Genomic DNA, 13,060 nt, shown 5'->3' with positions numbered 1-13,060 from the left:
GGTCTCTTTCTTTGCGTTTATCTATTTTTACCACATTCATTGAGTACAACAGGTACATGTATTCTCCCTCATTTTTCCCACTTTCTTTCTTTTCTGTGTGACACTATCATGAATGACACTGGTCTACACACAAGTGAGGTTTATCCCTGCAATAATGAGACAGAAACGACTTTGGTCTTATCATGTTGCTGATGCTGCTGCCATTTCACCTAAAGGGGAAGGATGATGATGATGATGAATTAAGGAACATTACGTTCTTGATGTCACAAATTATGCTCAGTATGTATATACATTTACACTGCATGAAATAAAATCAAACTTTTTTGGTTATTTTTTTTTCTATTTCATGCATTATGAAGTTATCTTTTCTTCTTGTGTATTTTATTTATTTATTTATTTATTCATTTATTTATTTTTCGATTTCTCTTAGCCCAAGACAGAAAAGTGGGGAATAATTCTGCAGGCCTGATGCTGCATAATGGAAAGGAATGGAAATTTTCTAAAAAAAAAAAACTAACACAAGTTTGAATTTTGTAGAATAGTTTGTCTCTCTTAATCTAAACTTGACTTATACATTGCTTCAACCTTGCTGCAGTCCATTTGTGTAATTCCCAGAATAAAATGTTTTGTATGTTGTTCAAAAAAATAAGTGTTGCAGACATAACCATCTATGACCAACTCCGTTCACCCTATCCATATCACTGTTGCAACATGTAATATTGAGAGCGAGATGGACAACTTTTTTCACTTTCATAGTTCTAAATACGCACATTATCATTGATTGGGGAAATATGCTATTTTACCTCAGTGATTAAAATCTGCCCGTTTATTTCTATCACAGGTAGAAGAACCTGTTGTGGTTGAAAAGAATTTCACTTTTAATTTTTTTTTAACGAGGAAGAATGACTAGTATGAAAAACTGCCGCCAGCTGTTAAGAACTAAAAGCATATTAAAATCAAGTTTTCAGCTCACCTTAGCGTCACCCGAATGAAGTTGAACAACCAAGCCAAATTAGAATTGCGAGAAGAATATACATGAAAAATTTGAAATTTTATATTCCGTCAATCAAATTCAGTTGATTGACGGCTGTATAATCAGACGTCAATCACAGCCGTCCCGCAATGGAACTTTTACCTCCCGTGATTGATATGTGTCAATCAAAGTCAATTTTGACAGCTTGATTGACGGTTAGTTAAACAAACGTCAATCACGATCATCCTGCGAAGGAGATTTTACCTCCTATGATTGAGAGGTGCCAATCAAAGCTATTGAAGGTGGATGGCTTGATTGGCAGTTATATAAACAAACGTCAATCATCACACTGATGAACAAGTATAGCAGTAGAATAGTGAAAACGTCGAGAGAAAGCGCAATATCCCCAGATTAATAAATATGATTGGGAGAAGGAATATCGTTTTACTTTTTAAAAAATTCAAACATTTTCATTCGCTGTCAGTTTGCCACTCAGCTGCTTGAGTTATGTGATGAGAGGTTTTTAAATTTTTTATTCGCACTAATATATTGCTATAACTTCAACCTTTTGGATGCTATGGTTTTAATAAACTCATTTCATGATCAAATATCGCATTCCGTTTCAGTGTGTACATGTATCACTTCAGGGGTTTATGTTCCCCGGAGGAAGGTGAACAACGCACGTGAAATGCTGAACCATATCAGTGCCGAGATGACTGCCGATGTCTTAAGTTGTATTGTATGTCTTGATGATGCCTACTGCACAATATCTAAACAGTAATATTAAAAATCCGACAGAGATTGCGAAAAAAATCGCTAGAATGCGCGAGAAAAGTAAAAATTGGCACAAAATGTCGAACTGAGCCCAAAGCACTGTCAGTCTGCTTTAATAAATTGCCAATTGTCGCCAGCGCAGCAGTTAATCATCTGCCTTGACTAAATAGCGATACATGTGTATGCTTGCGCAATTTGCTTCTCGAGATTTTGATTTAATTGACTTCGCGTGAAAATGGTGCATATTTGGTTAACGCTGTCTGCGCGACCATACTTATGATGTACTACGGTCGCGTATTTAATGATTAGTTTTTTTTTTCTTTCTTTTTTTTTTAGTAGGTTATTGGCTTACTGATGTGCTTACGTATTATTTATATGTATGTAATATATTTGCTTTGCGCCGAACAGCATAACTCTAGTGACAAGATCTAAGCTAGCTACTGTTCTGAATTACAAATTGTTTGACTGAAAAATAGTCTATAGTCCATCCACTGAAGAAAGCGTTGCGTTGTTAATTTACAAACTTGAAGAGACGTGTACCTGCCTAGAAATTGAATCGCTTGTACTGTTATCAGTTAAAGCTGTTCTTAGGAGACGTTAAATTTAACTTATTTATTTAATCTTTAAGTTTGAGAGGGACTATCAAAAATCCAACAAAAATCCAAACTTTTTAGAAAAAAATGGACTAACTGTGAATGTCGGAATGGATTCATTCACTATCGCGAAGTATGGGGGAATCGTCGTTTACCCGAGGAAAATCGGATTTTTGGCCAAAACGAACAGTAATATCCTTTTAAGCTTTTCCAATGAATTGGTGGAGTATATTCGCAATAATGGCCCATTACTTATCAAAATTGCCCTCTATTCATCCCCGATTCTTGACAGATTGATGATCACGGAAACCAAGTTTGGGTCTTAAGTGTTAGAGAAGAGCATGGACAAAACTGGCCAGAAATTTATTTTCATGTGAAGAGATACCAGGGCACACTAAAACTTGGCTAAATAACGTACTCAGCTACTAAGAACCCCCCCACCCCACCCCACCCCATATACATAGAAGTAGCTCTGAACTTCACGGTATTCGAGGAATTGCTGTGTTCCTCAGCAGTGCCAAATAAAACGATAGAGGTGTCACTTGTAGTTGTGCCCGGCCACTTAAGTCTGTTGTACAGGGCGATAAAAATACACCGAAAAATCATGTAGGATGCAAATTATGTACACAATTCCGATCGAGAAGAATCAAACGTGGAATTTTTTTGCAAGTACAAATGATCCGGCATAACTGGACAAAAATACAGTCACAAAAGTATAGAAAATAAAATATCTTGCTTTGTTTATTTCACAAGATGACAAGTGTGCGCAATAACTTGATGGTAACGTAGTTAATTCGACACAATTGCATCTTGTCTTCTCTAGCACAATCTCGATCACTCGACAGTTTTTGTGTGTGTGTGTGGGGGGGGGGGGGGTTGCTCATTCGTTATACTAATGAAATCATGCTCAGTCTTATTACTTGATATCGAGTGTGGTGGCTGAATTCTGATTGTTTCTTTTTTTCATTATGATTTCAGCAAACCCAAATCCACTTCCCAGGATAGGCTTCAGGGCCGTAGCCTGAGCAAATTGCCAGGGGGGGCAGTAAGCGGACACGAGGGGGCGAAGCCCCCGAGGGGGGAGGGGGTGTCCCTTACCAGAGTGGAAAATTCTAAATCACAGGGGGGGCAGCTGCCCCCCCTGCCCCCCGGAGGCTACGGCCCTGGGCTTCCAATGCGCCTGATTATATCACAAAGCCTATCTTCATGTGGAGGCTTCTGTCTGGAAAGGTGGTGTCTATTATTATGTAAATCAGGTGAGCATTTTGGTGATAGGTGTTCAGATAGGACCAAGGTCAGCAGAAGATGTAGAAGAAATAAGTCTCATAGAATGTTGCTATAAATTCCACATCTCGGCCAAATATTTTGCACTGAAAACAGCGGCAATATGTTGTGAGTACTGTAGATTATAAATGTGAGATAACATTGCTGATTGTCTTGTCGATACTTTCCCAAAATGATGCTCTAAAGGGGTAACCACCATATTCATGGCGGCATTCCGCTGACTTGAACGATACTTTCCATTTAAAATGCAAAATTAGCTTTAATTAGTTTAAATAGTTTATTATTTTATATTTTCCAGAGGGACACATATGCCAAAAAAGAAGCAAAAGTAGAAGTTTCCAGCGGTCCAATGGTCCAAACAAGTCTTCCATCTTAATGAGGCGACAAGGCAGGTAATTACCTTCGCAGCTCCATACAGACACCCCTCACCCAAACCCAATATAGAGGTGCAAGCGAAGTCACAGGCATTCTCTTGAAAATATTTAGTGCACAGATTGCAAACTATGTTCGATTATTTTAGGGTCCCACACGAAGAAGTTTGTATCAAAGTTTCACTCTCCTGGAACCATTAACAATAAAATATATTTCATCGTCTAAACCCAAAAAGGAACATGTTTCTGTCACAAATGCAAACCGTCCAGCTGTGGAACGTTTTACTCCCTTTGAAAATTCAGTTATCACTGGCTTTGGTCTTTAATTTATCCCCTACAAGTATAACATAAGAATTATGATCATCTTCTGTACAGAGCAATTGTTTTTTAGCGACTTTAATTTGCTTGTCACTGAATATTATAAAACTGGGGGTAAATACACCCTCCTGGCAGTAAAACAAACATTTTAATTTTATTTAAAAATAAAATATTTTCCATTCGTGGTCCAAATATTATATCAGAAATTCCAATCTATACATGGAATCACAATATATTTTTCAGTCAGCAACAGAAAACCCTTTTCCTATTGCACCAAGTGCTTGGGCAAGATGAAACTTTCTGAAATATTTTTCGGGGAACCAATACGTTACGTAGTCCTAGCAGTGACGAAAAGTCCCTTGGGTTACAGTTTAAATATTTATAAAAACATCCTTTCGTCATATATTATTTACCATGACCGAATTGCTACAAAATATATCGGAACGCAAAATAAAAATTAGAATTATATGTCCCGGAACATACGTTACAGGAAAACTTATGCTTCTTACATAATGTATAGACATTGTAGGGTTTTTGTTCTATACACATGATATTATATGTAATTAAAAATAAATGTAACTTCGAATTCATTCAATTTTATTTTCTGATACTTGAGCATGTAAAATGCACCTCTATATTGGACCTGGGTGCCCCCACCCCACACCCCTCCCGACAAACACCTCTCTCTCTCTCTCTCTCTCTCTCAATTGTTTAATAATGGACGAAACGAAACAAAACTGAGCAGCTTTTCTAATGACGGATGATGTTCTTGTATAACAGTCTGCCTTGATTAAAGAAATAGAAATGTCGTTGTAAAGTGCATGTGTTCTTTCACTGAATATATTCGTATGATAAGGCGAGTCGTGATTTGTTTTATACAATACAATTAATACCAAAACGCGTTGCTGTAATGTTAAAAACTGTTTTATCAAACCCTATGGCATCGTTATTTCAATGTAAATTTCTTCGTTTATTTTCAGGGACTTTTTCCAACCATTTGCGAGCAGATGAATGCGTCGTCCATCATTTGACAGCGACTGCACCTATATGTCAAGATAGTCTCGCATGCCGAAGTTTGTCCTCTAGTCAATTTGCAGGGTTGACATTTAATATGAAATGTAATGTTTGGTTTGGGTAATAATATTCTGTATCAAAACGTGTACCAAATGAAAATTTGCAGATTACGAGCATTTTATCCATGGAACATCTAATCAGAAAAAAATAATAAATGAATAAAATTGTCACTAATTGTCAACCCTGCATGTCACCGTTTTAATGTTCACGTTAGTCTCTCCGCCCTCAATAGCGTTTTCATTGTTATTTGTTTATGCGTTTGAACCGAGTAGGGTGTCCAGTTCTCTAACTTAAATGGGATCAAAACTTGGTACTCTCCTTAAGCAAAAATAAAGTCTGCAAAAAAGGTCCTTTGTTTAGTAATGTGTAGAAACGAAAATGATGAAGTGAATCTCGTAAAGTGGTCGCTATATGATGTTTAGGTACGCTACAGGAGATTTCTATTTGACAGTAAGTGTGGCGTGCAGGCAAAGCTGCTATTAGGCAATATGGAGTGGTATCATTCTTCATTTTGATGAAGTTAACTTTTGGATGAAAAAATGTTGTCACATCTCCATTACGTAAAATGCATCTGTATAGAAAAAATTCAAGATGTAGTTATATAGAAACAATACTTATATCTACAATAAATTGATAACAACGCAATCAAAATTATAACACTTCACAAATTAAACTATTATAAAACTGACAGAATGTAGTATTGCCCACACGCATTGAAAAGATATGTAGTGTTACTTCACAAGAATAAACTTCCTCTGATTCTCGGTGTACTGATATTGTCCGATCAGTGACGGACCCATATTTTCAATGCTGGGAGGGGGTGAAAAACTTTTTTTTAGAAAATAAAACCAGGTGAAGTATAACGATAACGATGCATTTTTTTGACTGTAGGATGTTGCTTACATGATAAAAAAGTAAATATCGTAAGTAAACATTCTATCCACAGTACATTCTTCGATAGGATTGAAATTTTCGTGACAAAATTTTGACCAAATTGGCCTATTGAAGGTTGGTCGTGCATCTAGTATTAACATATGTCAGTACTGAACATCATGTTGGTGAAGTTATTATTGTCTCCTGATCATTGAACACCAGAGACCAGAGTTGAGTTTATCGTCATTTGTCGAATCAATTGTTTTGTGTAGATAGATTTTGCGTAATCTTTCTAGTTTTGATTGCACATTATTTTTTACAATGAATATGGCGGGATACACATGTTAACGGACTGTGTCGTCATGCCGTTTTTGATTCGCACACTGTGGAAAGTAGTGTTCTCTTAAAATTGTGTCCAGATTTAAGTTTTAGATTTAATGTGAAGAAAACAAGTTGATGCAGGCCAAAAGCTGCACATTTCGATAAGCAAAACGACCATAGATCTTACAAAAATGGCTTCTTTTTGGGCTGTCCTTTTGTTTTGTGTGCGATCATCAGCACGACGACACAATACGAGGTGCATGTATAGGCCTACATTTGAGTGTCATATGCATTTTGAATGGTCGATATCATTCACACCACTGAATTTGGACAGAAATGTTAATGGATGAAATCAGCGATAATACTCATGTCAACTTTAAAGTTGTAAAATATAAAATCACCAGGCCCGTAGCCAGCACTTACAAAAGAGGAATTATTTTTCTGGGTCATTTACAATGAAACCTTTGTGTACCTTAATCGAATTATACCCAGAATGGATCTTTTCTGACCAAAAGGGCGGTTCTTTCTAACCCCCGAACCCCAACAACCACCCTGGCTACGGGTCTGATTGTTAATTTATCAATTTGCTGATTGATTCTAGACTAGATCATGTGAATTTTATGTTCTTACGACGGCCATGGTATTCCTGAACTAAAGAAATCATTGGTAATTCAAGCAACAATTTTCAAAATGTATAGAATTTACATGTTTTAGTTGGATTTTTTAACTCGATTTATATTTTGAAATGTAATGTTGTTAGAAATATTGACGATGTAATTTTCTTTTTTCTTTTTGTGAACATCTATGATATAATTGCTTGAATTTGTTCGAACAATAATAAACATTTTTTTTTACAAATGTATTAAAATGCTAGCGTGAATTTTCTGCATAGTTTTCTTCAGCTTGTCTCGAACTCTTCATCTAAACTTTCCTTCTGCTTACTAGTCTGTTGGTTTACCCACTGAGCTGTCAACTCAGCTTACCCGTCTTACTTTTCTATGATCCTACTGTAGTAATTTAAAATGCTTATTTGGATTTTATTTTTGCAAAAGGTAATTTGCTGGGACCCAGTAACGCCAGGAATCGAACTCGGGACTTGCTGTTTAGGAGGCAAGCGCGTTATCCACTCCTCTAAGTGGTCCCACCCACCCTCCCCGGGTAGACTTTCTTCTTATAGCAACCAAAGGAAAATTCTGAAAAAAATTCCAGTTACAAATTATTAAGGCACTTCGGAGTACCCGAGCCGGGAATCGAACTTCAACCCTAAGGTTCTACTAAGCCAATGAAAATACGAAGACATTTTGCATATTTAGAAAGTTTTTATTAAGACCAATGCAAAGTTCCATTTACGTATTCATTCATTTTAAATAATACACCCAATGTAAATTAGAATAATTTAATCGCTAAAATTTCAAGGTTTGAGTAGGAGAAAAGATTATTGCTATCCACATTAGTACTCACTCAAAGGTGTAACAAATTCAACCTTTTTTCTGCATACAATTTTTTCAAATAAACTACCAATGCAACTTCTTATCTTAGATCTTATTAATGTTAAGTAAAATATTTCAGAAAAGACATAGGTCTTTTCAAAATTAAAAAGCTACTACCAGTAGAGTTCGAGGTTTCTTGCTGGGAAGAAAAAAGGGTAAACAACATCTGCACTGCAGTTGACATAATACCAGACATAGGTTTTGAGAAGACGGATCTTTATCTTAAAAGAAAGCGCAAGATCCTTGAAAATTGGGGATATAAAATATTATAAATCCCCTTACAAAAATGATATCGATTAAATACATACATCATATGCAAAAAGTACAGCAATCAAATCTGGGGAAAAAACGGAGGGTCAGTTCATGGAATTACTAATTTTTTCTACATTTACTTTCAATTCCAAAAATCTTGTAGCAAATGTTTTTCAACTTTGTGAACGTATATTCTTCTCAAATACGCGAAATTAAAAACAACATTTCTGCACTTGCTGGTCGAGGGAATGAAAGTTGTTGGTTAGAGAATTAGACTCTAACTGCCAACCGACAGAAGAATTTGGAAATTAGGAAATAATCAATCACATGAATAGTCCCTTCATCTTAGCACAGAACCCAGATTTGTTCAAAAACTAAATATCACAGGTATCATTTACAACGAAACTTTTCGTGTTGCTCATTTACAAACTTTTACTCCAGAAATGTACATTATTAATCTTACTGACGCTTTGCTTTTTATTCGGATTCTTATTACTATGATGGTGAAAAATTTGAAATAAATACCAACCGTAAACAAAATGTATTTTCCATTTTATGCACGGTAAAACAGACAGATCTACACTTATTTTCGCTAAATAAATTTGTTCAAGTTTACGAAAGTCTCCCAAACAGACACTAAAATTTATAAACTCTTTAGAATTCACTTTTGTAACAAAATATTCGCTTGCGGACAGTAGAATGACATTTTTAAAATCAGCAAGTTTTCAAATGTCAAGAAAATTACGATCCATAAAGATATTTTTGACTTCTCAGTTCTAGGATTTAAGTCACTATAGTTCAAGTTCAAAGAGATTCAAATATTCTGTATGCTGGGTTAAACATAGAAGAAATATGCGCTCAATAATGAAAATAAAAACAGACATTTCATTTTAAAAAATCAGTAATTTAATATTCGTTTGTCAACTGATATGGATAAAGAGATTCATGGACTTCAAATTCATTACTCATAAGATCAAGATTTTGAGTTTGCGCCTATATTTATATGATTTATTAATCTAAGAAACATGATCAGAAAATTGCGCAAAAACACGAACAAAAATTCAAGACTTCTAGAACCTTTTAGTAAACTGTTGCAACTTGAAAATAACCTTTCTACATGCTCACTTTTGTCCAGTGATGTCAAGGTCAAATGGAGCTTTACATTGATCTTTCTCTGGACTTAATAATTGAGTTTTCTTTATTTCATGTAGTTTTTGAGATAAAATATCTTAAATAAAATAAGGGAAGTCTTTGAACTGGTAGTTGTACAGAATGAAATGTGCGACGTTTCAAATATCCAATGTTTTATTTTAAAAGTACGTCTAAATTCATGGTGTCAAATTGATTGAAAATTATATGGAAATCATCTCTGGGCAGAGCGTTTTGAATGAACAGCATGACATCGACCTTGGGCATCAGAGGATCAAAAGTGAGATCATAAATCGTGCCTTCAAGAGCTGGTCTTATAATCTGCCACATAAAAGTCAGTGTTGCAATAACTCAGTCCAAGTTTTATATAAATAGACTGAAATATGATAATCGTGCCAAAATTCAAAACCGAAGTACATGTATATCCCTATACATATATCATTGTGTTTAATTCGGACATTGAGGTATCTTACATGTACTACACCTACATTAGTTTCTTTAATTTAACTACGAACTGCCCATTTAATATCAACATACCAATAGCGAGAGCTTTTAAAAAGCAATTCCACTGTATTTTCCCCTACTCGACTTTTTCTCAGTTCCTAAGGTTAAACTTTAACTGTTTAAACTTTACGTTTTCTACATACAGAGTTCAAAACAGATAACATGAAACCAAACTGCATTTTCTGTCTTTTTAATTCTCATGGGCCGTGAAAAGGTAAGGAAGTTATGGAGGACGCAAAATGTCACCTGGGGAAAATATTGAGGAATGCACAAAACCATTTTTAAGCAAAATAACATTTTAAAAATTAAACACAAATCAGTTATCATTGTATGTTTAACATAAAGATCTTCAAATGTTATATTGAATCGACTAAAACTGAAATATTCGTATACTTAGTATCCAGACCGCCTTAGTCTTCACGCCATGGTTGCTCAGAACTTGAAGAAGTGACAACTCTTTCTAGTTTATGTCCATTAGACTGATGGGGGAGGGCAGGTGGAAGTGGTTGCCTTTTCTGGTCACCGCTCCCCAATCATATGACTGGTAAAACTTTTTACAATTTTTTAAAATTTACTAAAATAAAAAATTGGACATATAATCAACATATTCCAATACATTCATAATATCAGAAGTAAATAAATCCCAGATTCTGACCACCCCCAAAGGGAAATAATATGATATAGGCCACTGGTTGTCCTAGTTTAGTCGACTGGTTTCACCTGAGTAGTTTTTGTCTGCTTTGACGAACAAGACCGTACTACTACGCCACCTGGAGGAAATACAAAGGGTCGTCTCTGCAGCAATTGGCAGCTCAGCAGATTGCTAATTTTAAAAATGAACTTTGATTCATGCGCTTCTCTAATGCAATCTATATACACCGAGCAAAAATATAAACACCCCATGTGAATTATTTATGTTATGGGCTACGGTCAGTGATATGTGGCCACGGACAGTAACCTGTTGCACACCGAACAAGAAAATTCACTTTGTATGATTTAATATATATTTAACTCTTTTAAGTATTGCGTGGGGCGTTTATACAGACTTGACATTTAATGAAGAATATTTTTTCCAAATAAATTTTCTTTGATTTGCTCTGCTTTTCAAACTTATAAACGAAAACAAGGATTTTAATCTTGTTCTAATAGCTGAATTGAGCTACTCAGTGTAATTCTGACACCAGGTTTTAATTGAATTCACCTAATGCAGCAACAAAAATACATGGCTGATTCTTATTCATACAACAACCATTAAAAGCGTTATTCGATATCAATATTTTCCAAATTATCATCTGTGACAGAGTTATACGCTCCTTGCGATACAATCCGTCTGGCAGCCTGATTAGTGCCATTCTGGCGAGGGGCAACAATGCTGTAACACTGCTTCGCTCAGTTTATGCACCGTAACATCCGCTATTTGTATGCAAAATTTCAATATTTTCTGTGCAGGCGACATACTGACGCTTTTTAAATAAACCATGCTCTGCCATATACATTCTTGGACCATCCCAAAAAAAGTCACCTCACATTACGTATTGCTGCAGTGCTTCAGACAAGGCAGTTGCTTAAGTGACACACCTGACTACACAATTATCTATTCTCAAAATTCACATGAAGTACACGTTTTAGAAATAAATAATACATTTTTTACCTAGACATGCCTTTGAAATTTAAATATTTAAATATGAAATGTGAAGTCTGTATTTTTGCTCAGTGCATATTCTAACATGAATATGCACGTGCTCGTGCGGGCACTTGTGTGCTTTATGGTAAGCAATGACAAGTCATTATAAGATGTGGTGAGGTACAATGCAAACAGGAATTTACCTATATAATGTAAAATGTAAATATAAGAACGAATCTATTACTACACGCATCCTACAAACTATGAGAGCAGCATATTAAACGGAGCAATAAAATCGCCATATATACATGTACATTACACCTATTTATTTCATCTTGACACCTTCTGAAACAAAACCCTGGATGCAGAGGGGTAAGGGACCATGTCCACTTCTTCAAGTCAAAGATTTTGAGTCAATTGAGTATATTTAAATTAATCATTTTAACATTTCGTCGCTGACATAGAACCCAGTCCACTGATGTCCAGTTTGGAGTACACTGTATTGTGCTAAAAACATTCCCTCTATCCCCGCGTGTCGCTTATTCATTTCTGAATACCCCCCCCCCCCCCCCTTAACACACATGTACACACACATTTCCAATCAAGTTGGTGCCTGAAATCAGTCTACTTCAACTTTTATACTCCTTGGCTTGTGATTTGTCAGGAATTCATAGATCTCAGAACAAATACTGTCAGTTTTCCTCTTGCATTTATGCTATTGACTTTTTTTATATCAGCCCCTTTCCGTAAAAAGAGGATTAAAGAGAAATAAACGGTAAGTACAAATAAACGGCAAGGACTTTAGTTTCAACCGGTATATGCCACACCACCACATGACATTTACTGGAACAGTTAAATAACTCAATGCTTCACCGTACATTTTAACTCTGGCAAGGGGATTCCATTGCATAACGGATTGCATAACGGAATCAATGTTTATACATGTAGTAAATAAATGTCACAATTAATCTTTTATTTTTTAGATTATTCTTAGCCAGAATAAGTCATTCGTAAAGTCAAAGAACTTAACTAAGCAATTTGAAATTCTTCACTCTTAATTTGTAATTTTCAGTCCCCGTTTAATGGTAGCTACTAATCTCACGAAACTGACAGCTAACTTTTCTCTCGGAGAGAACGAGAGCAGGGGACATGTTGTCAACGAAGAGGTTCCTTCGTCTACAGGTGGATGGGCGAGGTCGCGCAAAAACGTACAGCACTTGGCATTAGAACATTAGACTTACGGACAGTTTTCACAGACGTGAGCTCTGAATGCTCTCCACGATTATTGCCAGCCGAATGTCTTGAGTAAAAGAAACTCACGCCATTCTCCAAAATATTTGTCCAAAAGGTGTATGGATGGTAATATCCATCCGAAACATTTCCTACATAACTAGATGGTACTGATTCGCCATTTCATCAACGGTGACTGAAGAGGTCCCATTTCTTTGATTCGAGCAAGG

General features: G+C 35.8%; 1 long non-coding RNA gene across 1 annotated transcript; it reads left to right on the top strand.

The window, feature by feature from the left end:
- The first annotated feature begins 3,604 nt into the window (after nt 1–3,604).
- LOC106182032 (uncharacterized) lies at nt 3,605–7,449 on the top strand. Its single transcript, XR_001240256.2, has 3 exons — nt 3,605–3,732; nt 3,923–4,016; nt 5,294–7,449. It is a non-coding gene; the product is annotated as an uncharacterized LOC106182032 (long non-coding RNA).
- The last annotated feature ends 5,611 nt before the right edge of the window (nt 7,450–13,060 follow it).

Source organism: Lingula anatina, chromosome 4, assembly GCF_051362555.1.
Source record: "Lingula anatina isolate TDL-2025a chromosome 4, LinAna3.0, whole genome shotgun sequence".
NCBI lineage: Eukaryota > Metazoa > Brachiopoda > Lingulata > Lingulida > Lingulidae > Lingula > Lingula anatina.
Note: the sequence above shows the minus strand (reverse complement) of the source record. Positions and strands in the feature narration are given on the sequence as shown.